Raw genomic sequence first — 14,858 nt, 5'->3', positions numbered from 1 at the left:
ATGTTGAATTATACCTCAATGAGATAGTTCGACTGCATGGAGTACTAGTTTCCATAGTTTCTGACAGAGATCCAAATTTCACTTCCAGATTTTGGAAATCTTTACATGGAGCATTGGGTACTCGATTGAACTTTAGCACAACTTTTCACCCACAGACAGATCGTCAATCGGAACGGATGATTCAGGTTCTGGAAGATATGTTAAGAGCATATGTGATTGAATTTCATGGATCATGGGAAAAGTATCTGCCGCTTGCATAGTTTGCTGATAACAATAGTTATCAATCGAGTATTAAGATGGCACCTATGAAGCTTTGTATAGAAGAAAACGTCAAACACCATTAAATTGGTTTAAATTGAAAGATAAAGACTTAGTGGGGCCAGAGCTGATCAAAGAAGTCGAAGACAAAGTGAATATTATTCAAGATAATCTTAATATAGTTGTTGATCAACAAAAGTCCTACGCGGATTTGAAGAGAAAAGAAATTGAATTCCAAGAAGGCGACAAAGTATTTCTCAAAGTATCGCCTTGGAAGAAGATTCTTTGTTTTAGACGCAGAGGAAAACTCAGTCCTAGATTGATTGGACCCTAAGAGATCTTAAAAAGAGTTAGACCAGTGGCATATCAGTTAGTATTGCCACCGGAAATGGAAAAAATCCACAATGTCTTTAACGTATCTATGCTCAAGAGATATCGATCATATCCTTCGCAGATCATAGCACCAGAAGAAATAGAAGTTCAGCCTGACCTGAGCTACTAGGAAGAACCAGTGCATATTTTGGCTATAAAGTCAAACAATTAACGAACAAGACGATTCCATTAGTTAAAGTTCTCTGGAGAAATCACAAAGTAGAAGAGGAGACATGGGAACGTGAAGAGGACATGAGACGACAGTTTCTTCATCTCTTTATACCGTGAAAATTTGAGGACGAGTTCTCTTTAGGGGAGAATTGTAATATCCCAAACATCGGGTCAGTGACTAAAATGTAATAATTTAAAATTTAGTGGTTTAATTAGATTAAGTTGAAAAGTTCAAGGACTAATTTTAGAAATTTATGTTTAGGACTTATTAGAAAAGATGGAAGAATGGAAGGGTAAAGAGGTCTTTTAGCAGGAAATGAATTTAAAATTCATTTTTAAGAGATATTTAACATATGAGGATAAGAGAAAGGGAAAAATTTTGGAAGCTTGGTTTTCTTCACTTCCTCCACCGTGAACTCCATTGTTAAGGTAAGTTAATTTCAAGCTGGTTGTTTATTCAAATTTTTGTTTGGTTTTGAAGCCTTGAGTGGTATAGAAGCTCAAAGAAAGCTTAAGGATAAATAAAACTAAGAGTGTGTTGAATTAATGATAAATTGGTAAAATGGGTTTTTAAGGGATTTGATGAGATGGATTAGTATTTGGATTTCTAATGATATATTTGACTTGTCAATGATTTAATTAAGAAGTTAGAAGTATTAGAAATGAGTAAGAGCATGTTTGAAGATTTGGTATGATTATTAGTCTTAAGTGTTCTAAAGAGGAATTTGGATGTTCAAAAGTAATTAATGGATATAAATTGGTTGTGATATATGTTAGCAAGTTTAAGGTTTTGAATGGAACTAATAGTTTAAGATTTTGGTGAGGTGTGCGTAAAATTCGAATGGAAATAGGTAAAATCTGGGTAAGGGTATCGGTACTGGAAGAACATTATCGATACTATAAGTTTAAAATTAAAAGAAATGATATGAATCAGATGAGAAGTATCGATAACGATTGAAGTAGTATCGATACTGATATGGAGGTATAGATACCAAGAGGAAGGTATCGATACTGTAATCGAAAATGGAATTCCAGAATGCTATCAATACTGAAGTGGGTATCGGTACCATAGAATGAAGTATTGGTACTATATGAGTGGTACGATACTATTCAGTCTGAAATTTAAAATAGGAGTTGTTGTTCCATTTATGTAAGTTCTAATTGGTTACCCATTAATGGAAATTATTATTGATATTGGAAACATCTATGTGTAGATTTGGATCGGAAGCGTATCGAGCAAAGCAATATAGCAAAGAGATTTATCGAAAGTTAAAAATGATTCATTTAGAACTTACGTGAGGCAAAGGTGAGTGTAAATTATATTTTTATATTAGATATGAGGATAGTTTGCTATAAGACAACCACAAAGTTTTTGATCAAAAACGGTTTATTTATTTTATGCAATTATTTTTATTATGTTTTAGAAAAAGTGTATTTTTAAAATATTGTTTTGATTTTATATGTATATGATTTCATTTTATATGAAATGTTCTATGTTAAAATGTGCTAAGCGAAAACGATCTACATAAAAATGTCCTATGTGAATGTACTATATGAGAATAATTCACACTTTAAATAATAAAATGAGAAATGATTATGTGGTTAAAGCCCAAGGTATATGTACGATAATTAGAGGTATAGTTGGCATGCCAAGAGTCGAGGGTTCTATGTAGTCCTTTGAGACAAACCTATGTAGTCCTTTGAGACAAACCTATGTGGTCCTTCGGGACAAATTCTATGTGGGACTTCGGTGCAAATTATGTGAGCAGTGGTGATTGCATTAGTTCACAACCTATACCTAGAGTTCTCAGTACTATGCATTGGGCTATTAAAACAAAATGATATAAAGTGAACAATGTGTAAAAGTATATATTATTTTCATAAAATGTAAAATGAGTTTAGTATGAAATGTTTTCTATGAGATCATTCATCAATTATTTTAAAATATTTTGTTATACTAGTATTTTCCTCACTAAGTCAACGACTTAGCGTGTGATTGTTTCACACGTAGGTTCAAAGAAAGCAGAGGGTTAAAGCTAGGAGAGGACAATATACTCCCGAAAAGGATCAGATCAGAACAATTGAATGTAGGTTTCTTATTTAGTGATTTTTGTTGGCGTGTATTATAAAGTTTTAAATTGTAATGATCTGATCCGTTTTGTAATCATACTATTTTATATTTATGTAAATTATTAAGTATTTACTTTCAATGTGAGTTTAAATTTTCAATAGTAAATTTGATTTAAGGGTTTCACCACTTGAATATAAACAAAAGTTTAAAATTTTCAACAAGTTTTTATCTAGTCAAAGTTTTAAAAAAGTCAATGTGACACCTCATATTTGTATCTGAGTCGGATACGGGTTGGCGGTGTTACACTTACCTTAACGTTGGTCCTTTTCTTCCATTTTTCTAATTGAGTTCAATAAAAAAACATGAATGCACATGTAATCATAGAAATTTATCAAGATTTCATATCAATATTAATCATACACTAAACTCACCAAACCTTTGAATCACTATACAAATCTTACAAGCTTGATTCTCCTCTTCTATTAGGAGTTCCACAATCGAATACATATCTAACATAGAATCAAATGTAAAATAATAAATCAGACATTGGTAACACGATATATCAATTTACAAATAAACATGAAAATATTAATCTTTAAGGTATTAGGCTTTAATGTTTCAATACCATAAAAATCATAGAAAAAACTCCATGAAACTTATAATCAATTTTATAACAACTTAGGATCTCTAATTACATAAACCTTTTAAGTTAGGGTTTATGGACCAATAATACATGTGTTCAAAACTTAAAGAAATTAGTACCAAAAGAAAACTAAGATTAAAATATTAATCTTTAAGATACTAGGCTTTAATGTTTCAAAGCCTAAAATCATATAAAAAACTCTATGAAACTTAAAATCAATTTTATAACAACTTAGGATCTCTAATTACATAAGCCTTTTAAGTTAGGGTTTATGGACCAAGAATACATGTGTTCAAAACTTAAAGAAGTTAGTACCAAAAGAAATTTAAGATTATGGTCTTACCAAATAAGTACTTGGATTTGAAAATCAATTGATAGATTATAAGAAATTTAATTTGAAATATAAGAATGCTAGAAGATGGTTTGGAAATGGTGAAAAGGAAATACGTTAAGATGGGTTTCATATTTCTCTCGCCCATTTTGCAGTGAACTATACATTGATTTGGCTCAAAATTTTTATTTTTAATTAAAAAAATAACTCAAAATCATAATTAGAGGACACATGAATAGTGATTCGCCATTAAAGGAAATTTGGGTAAATTAATATCTTAGTCCTTAATCTTTTACATGCAAAAGAAAGGGCTTCCAAACTTTACTTACATATAAAACTACTAATTTCACATCTTTTTCATTTGGTGAAAAAATATTTTTTCAATCATTGAAAGTCAAAAAATTAATAGACCGATTTTAGGGGTGTTACATTCATGTCCTTTTTCAATGTATCAAGGTGGTTGCTCGATATAAACTTTTTCTTCTAAGTAGTCATTAAGAAATGCTTACTTCACATTCATCTGATAATTCTTTCATTTATTTTAAGTTGCTACTGTTGTGAGAAGTCTGATGGTATAGATCTTTGCTACTGGAGCAAATACTTCATTTTAATCTACCCCTTGTCTTTGTTTGTATCCTTTGGTAAGTAATCTTGCTTTGTATTTCTTTACTTTTCCTTCTTTGTTAGTTTTTGTCTTATACACCCATTTGACTTCAATTGGGTTGTGACCTTATGGTTAATTTGTTAGCTCCTATGTATCATTTCTTTTTATCAATGTAATTTCTTCATCCATAGCATTCTTCCACTCGTCATCTTCAACTGCTTTTCCATGCTCTATTGGATCACTATTTACTAAGAAGAAAAGTGAATTTATGTGGGAGGTACTTCAGGGTTTTTTGTTATGTTGCTACTACTTTTATTGTTGCTTGATGATGGTGATACAACAAAATTTTGTTAAGGATCTTGATAATCATCTTATTCATCTTGATTAATAAGAATGCCATTATCTTTATCTTCATTAAAACATAGCCCTTCAACTTTGTTTTCTTCTTTGCTCCATCTTCAGTATTCTACCTCATCGAACTCTCCATCTCTTGAAATTATTACCTTCTTGGTAAAAAGATCATAAAGCATGTATGACTTGCTTCTTTCATCATAACCAATAAAGATATATTTATCTCCTCTGTCATCAAGCTTTTTTTTTTTGTTTACTTAGGAGCACGAGCATATGCGGTGCACCCAAAATCTTGAGTTATCCAACTCCTAATTTTTTATCATTCCATGCTTTAGTTGGTGCCATATACTTCATACTCTTTGTTGGACATCATTTCAGTAGGTAAACTGCACATTGAACTGCTTCAGCCCAAAAATTTCTTAGTATATGCTTACCTTTTATCATGCTCCTTGCCATGTCAAGGATTGTACGATTCTTCCTTTCTGCAACTCCATTTTGTTAAGGTGTGTATATAACTGTCAGTTGATGGATGATTCCAATTTCTCTACAGAAGTCTTCAAATAAGTTTGATGTATATTTGTCTCCTCTGTTAGATCTAAGTATCTTTAATATTGGTCGCTTTGCTTTTTCGCCATTTCTTTGAATTCTTTCAATTTCTCAAGTGCTTTTGATTTTTATTTCAAAATATAAACCCTACTTTTCTAGTAAAATCATCAATAAGAATTAAATAGTAAGTATGAGTTTGAAAAATTTAATTTCAAGAATGAAAAAAATGGGAGCTTTAATATTTTCCAAACATTTCTCTTTTTCATTAAATATTTTATTAAGGGGGAGTTTTGCCAAAACAATTTTTCAAATGTTTTGTTATATCAAAAAGGGGAGATTGTTTAACCATGTTTTATAATATTTTAATATAACAAACTAAGGAAAAATGTTTTTGGACTTGATTGAATTTGTTCAAAGTTTTCAAAAATAATTTAAAGTCCATTAAACTAGAATTTGAGCACAAAACAGTTTTATGGGTACGTAGTACCAATATTATTCTTACAGTATCGATAGTACATGAACAGTACTGATAGTGTTCATGTGGTACCAATACCAAAGGTAAGAGAAGTATCGATACTCTCTAGGTAGTATCGATACTACCCGTTGTTTTCCTAATTGCTCAAATTCCATAATGCATAATAGGTATTGATACTCAAGGAGTATCGATACTACTTTACATAGTGGTATCAATAGCATGAAGCATAGTATCAATATTGGTTAAGCCCAACGGTCTTTAACGGCTAGTTTATTTAAATATTACAAAGGTAGTACGATACTCATTAAGAGAGTACCAATACTCCATGCTCTGGGCAACTTTATTTAACGGCTCCAAATCACCCCCAATGGCTAGAAATGTCCATAAACTCATTCCAACATATAAAAATAAGTTGAGAACACATGAACAAAGAAATAACACAAATCCAAGCAATCAAACACAAGAGAAGAGCTTTTCATTCTTTATTTTCTTTCTCTTGTAAATATTAGTTTTTTGTGAGCTTAATTTTGTAAACACCTACCTTGTGAGGTTTTCTTCTTTACATCTTTTATTCCTTTTATAAAAGGGGAATGGTTCTATCTTAGCCATTGAAAAGATATGGATGTTTAAAGGTTATCTCTTTGTCCTGCAAAAAGAAAGAACAAATTAGTGAATTTGTTAGAAAATCCTTGGTGACGAGCTAAGGTGGTGGATGTAGACTTGGTTTAGAAGTCGAATCACTATAAATCTTTGTACATCAATCTTCTCATTCTTAAATCTCCTTAATCCCTAAATTTTTCTCAAATACACTTCAACCCGTCTTGGCAAATATTTTTCGGTTGATCATTTGAGCTTCATCGAATCCCAACATAGTACATATTACCTCCAAGTGATGGTATGCCGAAAAGACCAGCTATGTCAGTGTGTACTATCTTTAATGTCTTTCGGGCTCTCCATGATCTTCTAATTTCATAGCTTTGTTTGTCTTGCTTTCCTTTGATGCAAGCCTCACATAATTGATTTGAAGGGTTGATCTCTGGCAATTCATTCACCATATGTGCCTATGATAACAGCTTTAAACGTAAAAATCCAAGATGTTCATATCTTAAATTTCATAACCATGAATCATATTTAATTGTCGCCTTCATGTACTTGACTTCTCCTAACTCGATGTCAATGGTAAAAAGATAATTTTTTAGTCATGTCGACTTTGACAATTAATTCTCCTTCTTTATTTTTTATGGTGAAAGAATGGTTCCTCGCCTGAACTTTATATCATTTTTCCAATAGTTAACCAAGGCTGGTGATATTGTTTTTCAAAGTCGATACGTATTAAAAATCTGAGATGCACTTCTTTTCATAATTCTTTTATGTTATCATAACTTGGCCTTTGCCTTTGACTTCTACGCTCGAGTCGTCTCCAAATGTTACTCGACCATGAACAATTTTATCTAACTTCTCAAACAGCTCCTTTCAGCCACACATATGGTTGGCAACACAATTATCGAGATACCAAATATTTTTCTTGAATTCTCCATTTTCTTAGTAAGTTAGGAAATATGGGATTTTCAACATTTTCTTCTTCTTCAACTACTACATTATTTTTTCTTCTTGTCTAGGAGTTGACTACACTCGTAACTATAGTAACCGTATTTATTGCAGTTATAACATTGTATTTGAGATTTATTCCCTTGTTGATATATGCCTTGACCTTGGCCTCTAAATCCTCATCCAATTTCTGATGTTTGGTTTCTTTCACTGGTTTGAGTGGTGTCATGTGAATGACCACCACGTCCTTGTATTCCTCGTCCACCTCTTTATCTTCTATGATAACCATCTCGATTTCCTTGATCTAGTGTGTAGTTGTTGTTGGCTTCACCTTCGTTGACGTTCAACTTGCTTTGTTGAGCTTGCTCAAAATTTTTAGAATTTTCAATTTGTTTCATCTTCTACTCATGGGCTTGAAGTGAACCTACAAGCTCATCAATCGATAATAAATCTTTCAATTCTTTTATTGCGACAACCATGTATTCAAATTTTCGCGTCAACAACTATAAAATCTTTTTCATCACCCTGACTTCATCGAGTGGTTCATAATTTCTTTTATTTCATTTACCATTGCTTTAACACGACTAACATAATCATCGATACTTTTGTATTTTTCATTTTCGACATTTCAAACTCAACCCTTAGATATTGTAATCGTACCTTTTTTTTTACTTTTTTGGCACATTAATTTTTTTTTTTTGTAAAATTTCTCTCGCTTGTTTTGCGGCCTTTGCATCAGATATTTTTTCAAAGTTGACTCATCTACTCTTTGAAAAATAAAAAACAATGCCCTCTTGTCTTTCTTGCGAGATTCTTTTAGTGTCATTTTCTCCATTTGACAAAGCTGCTTCTGCTGTTGCATATTCGAGCTCGACATAGCCTTCCTCGATGATAACGCAACAATCTTGGGAACCAAGTAATGCCTTCATTTGGATACTCCAGTTGCCATAATTCACTTTGTCAACCTTGAGATTTGTAGTTGAATCAAGTTGGTCATTTTCACCGTTGCCTATACTCGAATCAAACTCAAACAAACTCTAGATACCACTTGTTGGGAGTGTAAATGGACAACTAATAAATTTGATAACTCATACAATATTATTGATACAAACTAAACTACGATACAAACACATTAACTTCGGCTAATTTACAAACTCACAAACAAACAAAGCTTTGCTAAGCTATATCTCCATCTCTCGTTTTTTCTTTTCTTTTTTAAGCTCACTCACATTCATTCGTCTTTCACTCACACACACATAATTAAAGCTAATGGCACATATATATAGATGTAATGAACTGCCTCTTTTGTTGTTATTAATTATTGTTTTTTCTTCAATTTTGACATGTTTGCTGCTTCCAACACATACGGTTTACCGCCTTTCTTTGTGGTTTAAGCTGCTGCCTTCCCTTATGTTACCTTATTATACACTAAGGATTTTAAAGTCTGCTGCCTTGTCATTAATTTGCTGTTGCTGCCTCAACTTAGGTTTTAAATTGCTCCACTTCATTCCATAACCTTACCACCTTAATTAAATGTTTGATGATTACAAGTGATATATATATTTTAGAAACTCCTAATCGTTTGACAATGAACGTTTAAATACCCTACCATCGTTGGTACTATTTTAACTAATATAAATACAATTTCTAATTTTTATAAAAATCAATATTTAAATGCTTGACCTTTGTTTTGAAGCCTAATACTAAGATGAGACGATTGATGTCTGTGGTCCCTTTTTGTTTATTGAATTAAACCTATAAAGGAAAGAGAACCCTAGACACCCTTTAAGGCCTCGACGCAGTTTGCAGCTCATATTAACAAAACATTTGTATCTGTACACTTGCTTTCATTTCAAATGTTCATGCTTAAATAATTTCAAAATCATGATATTTCATGTATATTCATATATGAATCAACAAATATTGTATATACAAATGTCACTTAAAGATTTAAATAATATTGAATTTCTTTTTCGGGAGGATCTAATCTTGATCTAAAATTTAAACAACATTTATGTTAATATAAAATGATTTTACCTTAATCTTGATAGAAGAACAAAAATAGAGGTGTGTTCACAAAAATCATGATACATCTTACTACTTCCTAAGTGTATGACAAATGGGCTACTATGTATATCACTCAATATAGCATGCCTTATGTCCAAATCACTATACACACAATCTCTCATGAAAACTTAAAATACCTTTCGAATTAAATCAAAAATAACCAAAAATATCCTAATTAACTTGTTGATTTTTCTTCTCCAAAAATTCATCACCCAATTGTTTATCCTTAATTTGTTGTGATAAGGTCAACTTAAAATATAATTATGTTATGAAACCATCACTGGACACGTTCAATCTAACAAACATTGCTTGCAACTTAATAGGACTTTTATTTCTTCAAATTCTCTTGAGATATTACTTTGTTTAAATTTTTTATATAATTGTTTTAGAGTGCGAAGATCCAATTGTATTACGATGTATTGAGGCGTTCTTGTACATTATCTAAGTTGTTAAGGACTAGCTATCCTTAGAGGATTAGACATTTAGGAACTATCGTGGCCATCAGATTCATGGGGCTATGACGATACTTAGATCAATCCCAACTATAAACTGAAGTGCCTTATAAAGTGTAACCACATAGTTTGAAATCGATGTGATCCACACAAGTGAAGATCGAGAAAATGAAATTTGAAGAATCTTATATCAGATTAATGGATTTCGAGACATTTTCGATGAAACAATCATTAAATTCACATTCAGGAAGTCATAAAAAGTTAAATTAAAAACTAAATTGATATTTTATTTAAAGTTCAAAAAGTTAAAATAAAAATTAATTAAATTTTTACATTTCATATAATTAAAGTTATGATAATTCATAATTCGGTGATTAACTTAACAAAAATAGTATAAATAATCTAAGCATAACCTTTTAAATTTTAATGGTTAAATTGAACAAAATAAAAAGGTTTAAGGGTAACTTTTGCCCCTGCAGTAAAACCAATTTATGAATTTCACTCTTATCATATTTTCGCATTAATTTAAGAAATTGTTTAATTACATCAAATTTTATTGTTAACCGTTTTAATTAACATAACTATTAGTTTTTGTTTATATAGACGCCAACTATTTCCATGTCAAAGGATTGAAGTTTTTATTTCTTCTCTTTTTTTTATTCTTATTCCACCCCAAAACTACGTAGTTTGGAAGTAGATATATATCACCATTTTAAGTTTCCTTCTCTAACCATTGCACCTGTGCTCTCCACTCTTAGGTATGGTTACTCCATCAGTCACCTTTGATCATCAGTGACCACCGCGTCAGCTACTATTGTCGACCACCGTTTGGGATCCAAAATACATCATTAAAACCATCTCGTGCTCCTCATCATCAATTCGACCTTCGATCACTCGAATACATCGTCGATCATCGTAGATTTAGCGAAAATCAATCGATTTACTCATTGCATTCCAAAAAACCAATCGATTTACTCATTGCATTCCAAAAAACCAATCGATTTACTCATTGCATTCCAACCTTTTCACCGCACGGATCTTCCGACCGACCTCTAGATCGTCGGAAAATAATAAACTCATCTCGTCGACCTTTTTATTTCTCTTCTTCTTACTTCAACTGGTGTTGATTTTGGGATTGTTACTTTTGCATGTCACGACGTGAAAGATAAGGGCGGCTATGGTTGCCATTGTCGTCGAGGGCGTGACTTGTTGAGGAGGCCTTCAATCGCCTGCTAAAGTTGTTGGTTTGGTGGTGATTTATCGAGAGTTTAGGTGGATGGGCATTCGATTGTATGTCGTTGAATCATTGTTTGGGTGGGATTGACTGATCGATTCGGTTCGATTTATTGTTCCGGTGCCAAAAATATTTAAAATATTTTTTATTTATTTTTAAGAAATGTCACGCCATCCATAAGTGATATTGGCTGACGACATAAGTAAAAACTAACAATTATGTTAGTCAAAACGATCAATGGTATAATTTGATACAATTAAACAACTTCGAATGCTAAATTGAAACGAAAATAAAATAAATGTAAAATTGATAAATTGTTTTTACTACTAGGGTAAAAGTTACCCTTAAGTCAAATAAAAAAATTTATCAATTTAATAGTTTTTTTTTTGTTGCTTTTTTTAAATAAAATGAATGGAAGGTAATAAAAATAACGTGAAGTGTGGTCACAAAGTGTAAAGCTCGTGCATCCTTTATTGTTTATAGTTAATGTGACAGAGACATGCAATTCTCTAACATCATTCAACCATTCAAACAAACAAATAGATCTTTTGTTACTGAAATTGCAAGTTTTCAGTAACATACCATCATCAATCTCGAGCACCATAAATGGAGTCTAAGGGATTCATTACTCATCACATGTTTCCAACCTACATTAATCATTTCAATTATTATAAGATCTGGGACAATCTCCTTTCACTTGGATATTTACCAAATATTATTACTGGCTAAAATTATATGCCAGGTTTGAATGGAGAGGATTTTAAAATAGATTGTAATTACATTGATTATTTCTTCATCACATGAATTTGTATTTTGTGCTTAATTTGGGTGTCCGGGGCCAAGTGACTGAGTCCCCAAGGGTTTGTTTTGTCCCCAACTAATTCAAGTCATTTCAAAAGCAAACAGAAAAGTTGATTTAATTTTAATGCTAGACCTCTACTTCTACTAGTGGCAGTCCAGGCAGGTCCCTCTCATTTTTCGATCTCCCCACCTCTGCTATAGCTAGGGTTGCACATAATTCGGATTTCAATCCGATCCAGATCGGTTTTTATCTGATCCGGTTTTTTTCCATAGAAAAAAAAACCGGTTTATAAAATAACTGGTTCGGTTTCTAACCGGTTTGGAGGGCCGGATATCCTAACCGGTGTAACCGGTTTCGGTTTTAAAAAAACCGGTTTTTTTAAAAAACCGATTATAAAAAAACCGGTTTTTTTAAAAAACCGATTATAAAAAAACCGATTTTAATATTTCAGATTGCTCATAGGGAACCGATTCCCCCCAAGGGGGTACCGATTCCTCACTGAATGGTTTGGCTCCGAGATTTCCAGAATGCTCGGAGGGAACCGATTCCCCCATAGGGGTACCGATTCCCCCCTATTCAACGGTCGAAATATTTGAATTTTACACTTAGGGAACCGATTCCCTATGAGAGGGTACCGATTCCCCCACGCTCTAAGCATTTTTATTAAATGTTTTCACACTTAAACGGCTATATTATCTTCATTAATTATCACTAACGTTCAGAAGTGATTCAAGGTGTATTTAAGCAAGCTTAGAAGTCATTGATCAAAGACAAGAAACATCAAGCAACTAGAATCAAGAGAGAATCAAAGAGAAAGCATCAAACCTCAAGTTCGATAAATTCAAATACTTAATTGAAATACTTAATTAACTCAACATAATTGAAATACTTAAATACTTCCAAGTTTGATAAATTCAAATACTTAAAAACTTCCAAGTTCGATAAATTCAAATACTTAAAAACTTCAAGTTCGATAATTGAAACAAGTTTACGATAATTGAAATAAAGTTATAAAATAAACTACATTGCCATCTCTTCTTCATCATCTTCGCCTTCTTCGTTTGGAGGGGATATTCCAAGTTCGACTTCTTCAATGTGTAAGTTTGCTTCCAAATCGGCATCAATTGCATCTTCTAGGGTGGTGATATGTTGCTTACGAGCCGCTCCATCCAAATAATCCTTTAAACAAATGCATACTTCCACCGACTCGGGACTTAGTCTTGATCTCCGTTGCGATATAACCCTGCCACTAACAGAAAAAGCAGATTCCGAAGCTACCGTAGAAGCTTGGACAGTTAGTAAATCACGGGCCATGGCGGCTAGAATCGGAAATTGTGCTTCCTTTTCTTTCCACCAAGCCAAAATATCCAAACTTTCAAACTCTTCAAATGTCATTTTTGATAGAAAATCGCATGACATATAATTTCCCAACTCGCTACTTGGGGTGGTAGTACGTGATCGTTTGGATTGGGAATTTACAAGAGTGTTAAAAAGATTCAAATTTATGTTACTTGGACGTCTACTAGATGATTCCGCATTCATTCTCATTTGATCGTGTATTACACTACTTGATCCGTATTTATTTAAATAAATTGCAAACATGTCTCGAAAACATTTGTTAAAATAATTTATTTGGTTTTGGACAAAGTTGGGTTCATCATCGGTTAGATTAAAAGCAAACGCAATTTGTTCAATTAGTGTTTCAACCCCACCAACATTTAACGTTGGGTTTAAAGCGGCGGCACAAGTAAAAATGGGGGGAATCTCCTTAAAATATTTTAAAAGTTTTTCCTTCATTGCAAAGCCAATTTCTTGAAAACTTCGGTTTCAAATTCAAAGTCATTTAGTCGGGTAGCCAACAAAAATATTTGATTAAGAACCAACGGGCTAGTAGGGTAATAAACACCGGATAAAAAAGTTGTTGCATTTTTAAAAACCTCAAGCAAATCGGTTATTTTGGCTATAGTTTCCCAACTCGAATCCGGATAAATGTCTGGGACATGACCCCTCTCGAAAAGCCGATCGTGAAATGTTTGCAATGTTTCCCTTTGCCTTAAGGCAGTATGCATCATCATCCAAGTTGAGTTCCAACGAGTTGGACAATCCAAATTAGGACCCAAAGCTTTTTTATTAACAGACTTACAAAATCGTTTATAATCATTTAGTCTTTTGTTGTTGTTACAAAGAATCGATTTTATCATTGTTTTAAATTCTAATCTAATTGGCTCAATAACCTCCAAACCGGCTTGCACGGATAAATTAATTATGTGTGCAACGCAACGGGTATGAAAAAACGCACTGTCTAAAATCGGTGAAAGTAATATTTTCAATCTTGGAACCGCGTTTGCATTATTCGATGCATTATCAAAAGATATAGAAAAAACTTTATTTTCTAATTTATAAAGACAAATTACCCGTTTTAAAAGTGTAAATAAATTAGCACCGGTATGCGGCTCACCGAATAATTCAAACGCGATTGTTCTTTTCATCATTTGCCAATTATCTTGATCTAACCAATGTGACGTAACGGCTAAAAAAGAATTTCCGGTATTATGAGGGGAACTCCAAACGTCACATGTAAGCGACACACCATAACGGTGTTCTTGGAATCCTAAAATCATTTTTTCCCTCGCCGTACACCACATTTTTATAGCATCTCTTCTAAGGGTAATACGACTTACTTGAGTATAACGTGGTTGCATTAGTTGTTGAATTGTTGTCGTGAAATCTTCATCATCAAAGTGGTCGAACGGCAATGCTTTTGTAATCACGAACTTTGTAAACGCTTCTCGTAATTTTTCGTTGTCGTAAACAAAAACACCACCTTGCGGTGTAAGATTCGATTGACTAGGATCCGATCTTGAGCGAAGTGCCTTGCATGATTTTGTCAAATGGTTCTTCAACGTTGTGTTTCCTTCCGATGCAAGAAACTT

This window comes from Hibiscus syriacus, unplaced genomic scaffold (assembly GCF_006381635.1).
Source record: "Hibiscus syriacus cultivar Baekdansim isolate YM2019G1 unplaced genomic scaffold, ASM638163v2 tig00112407_pilon, whole genome shotgun sequence".
Taxonomy (NCBI): Eukaryota; Viridiplantae; Streptophyta; class Magnoliopsida; order Malvales; family Malvaceae; genus Hibiscus; species Hibiscus syriacus.
Note: the sequence above shows the minus strand (reverse complement) of the source record.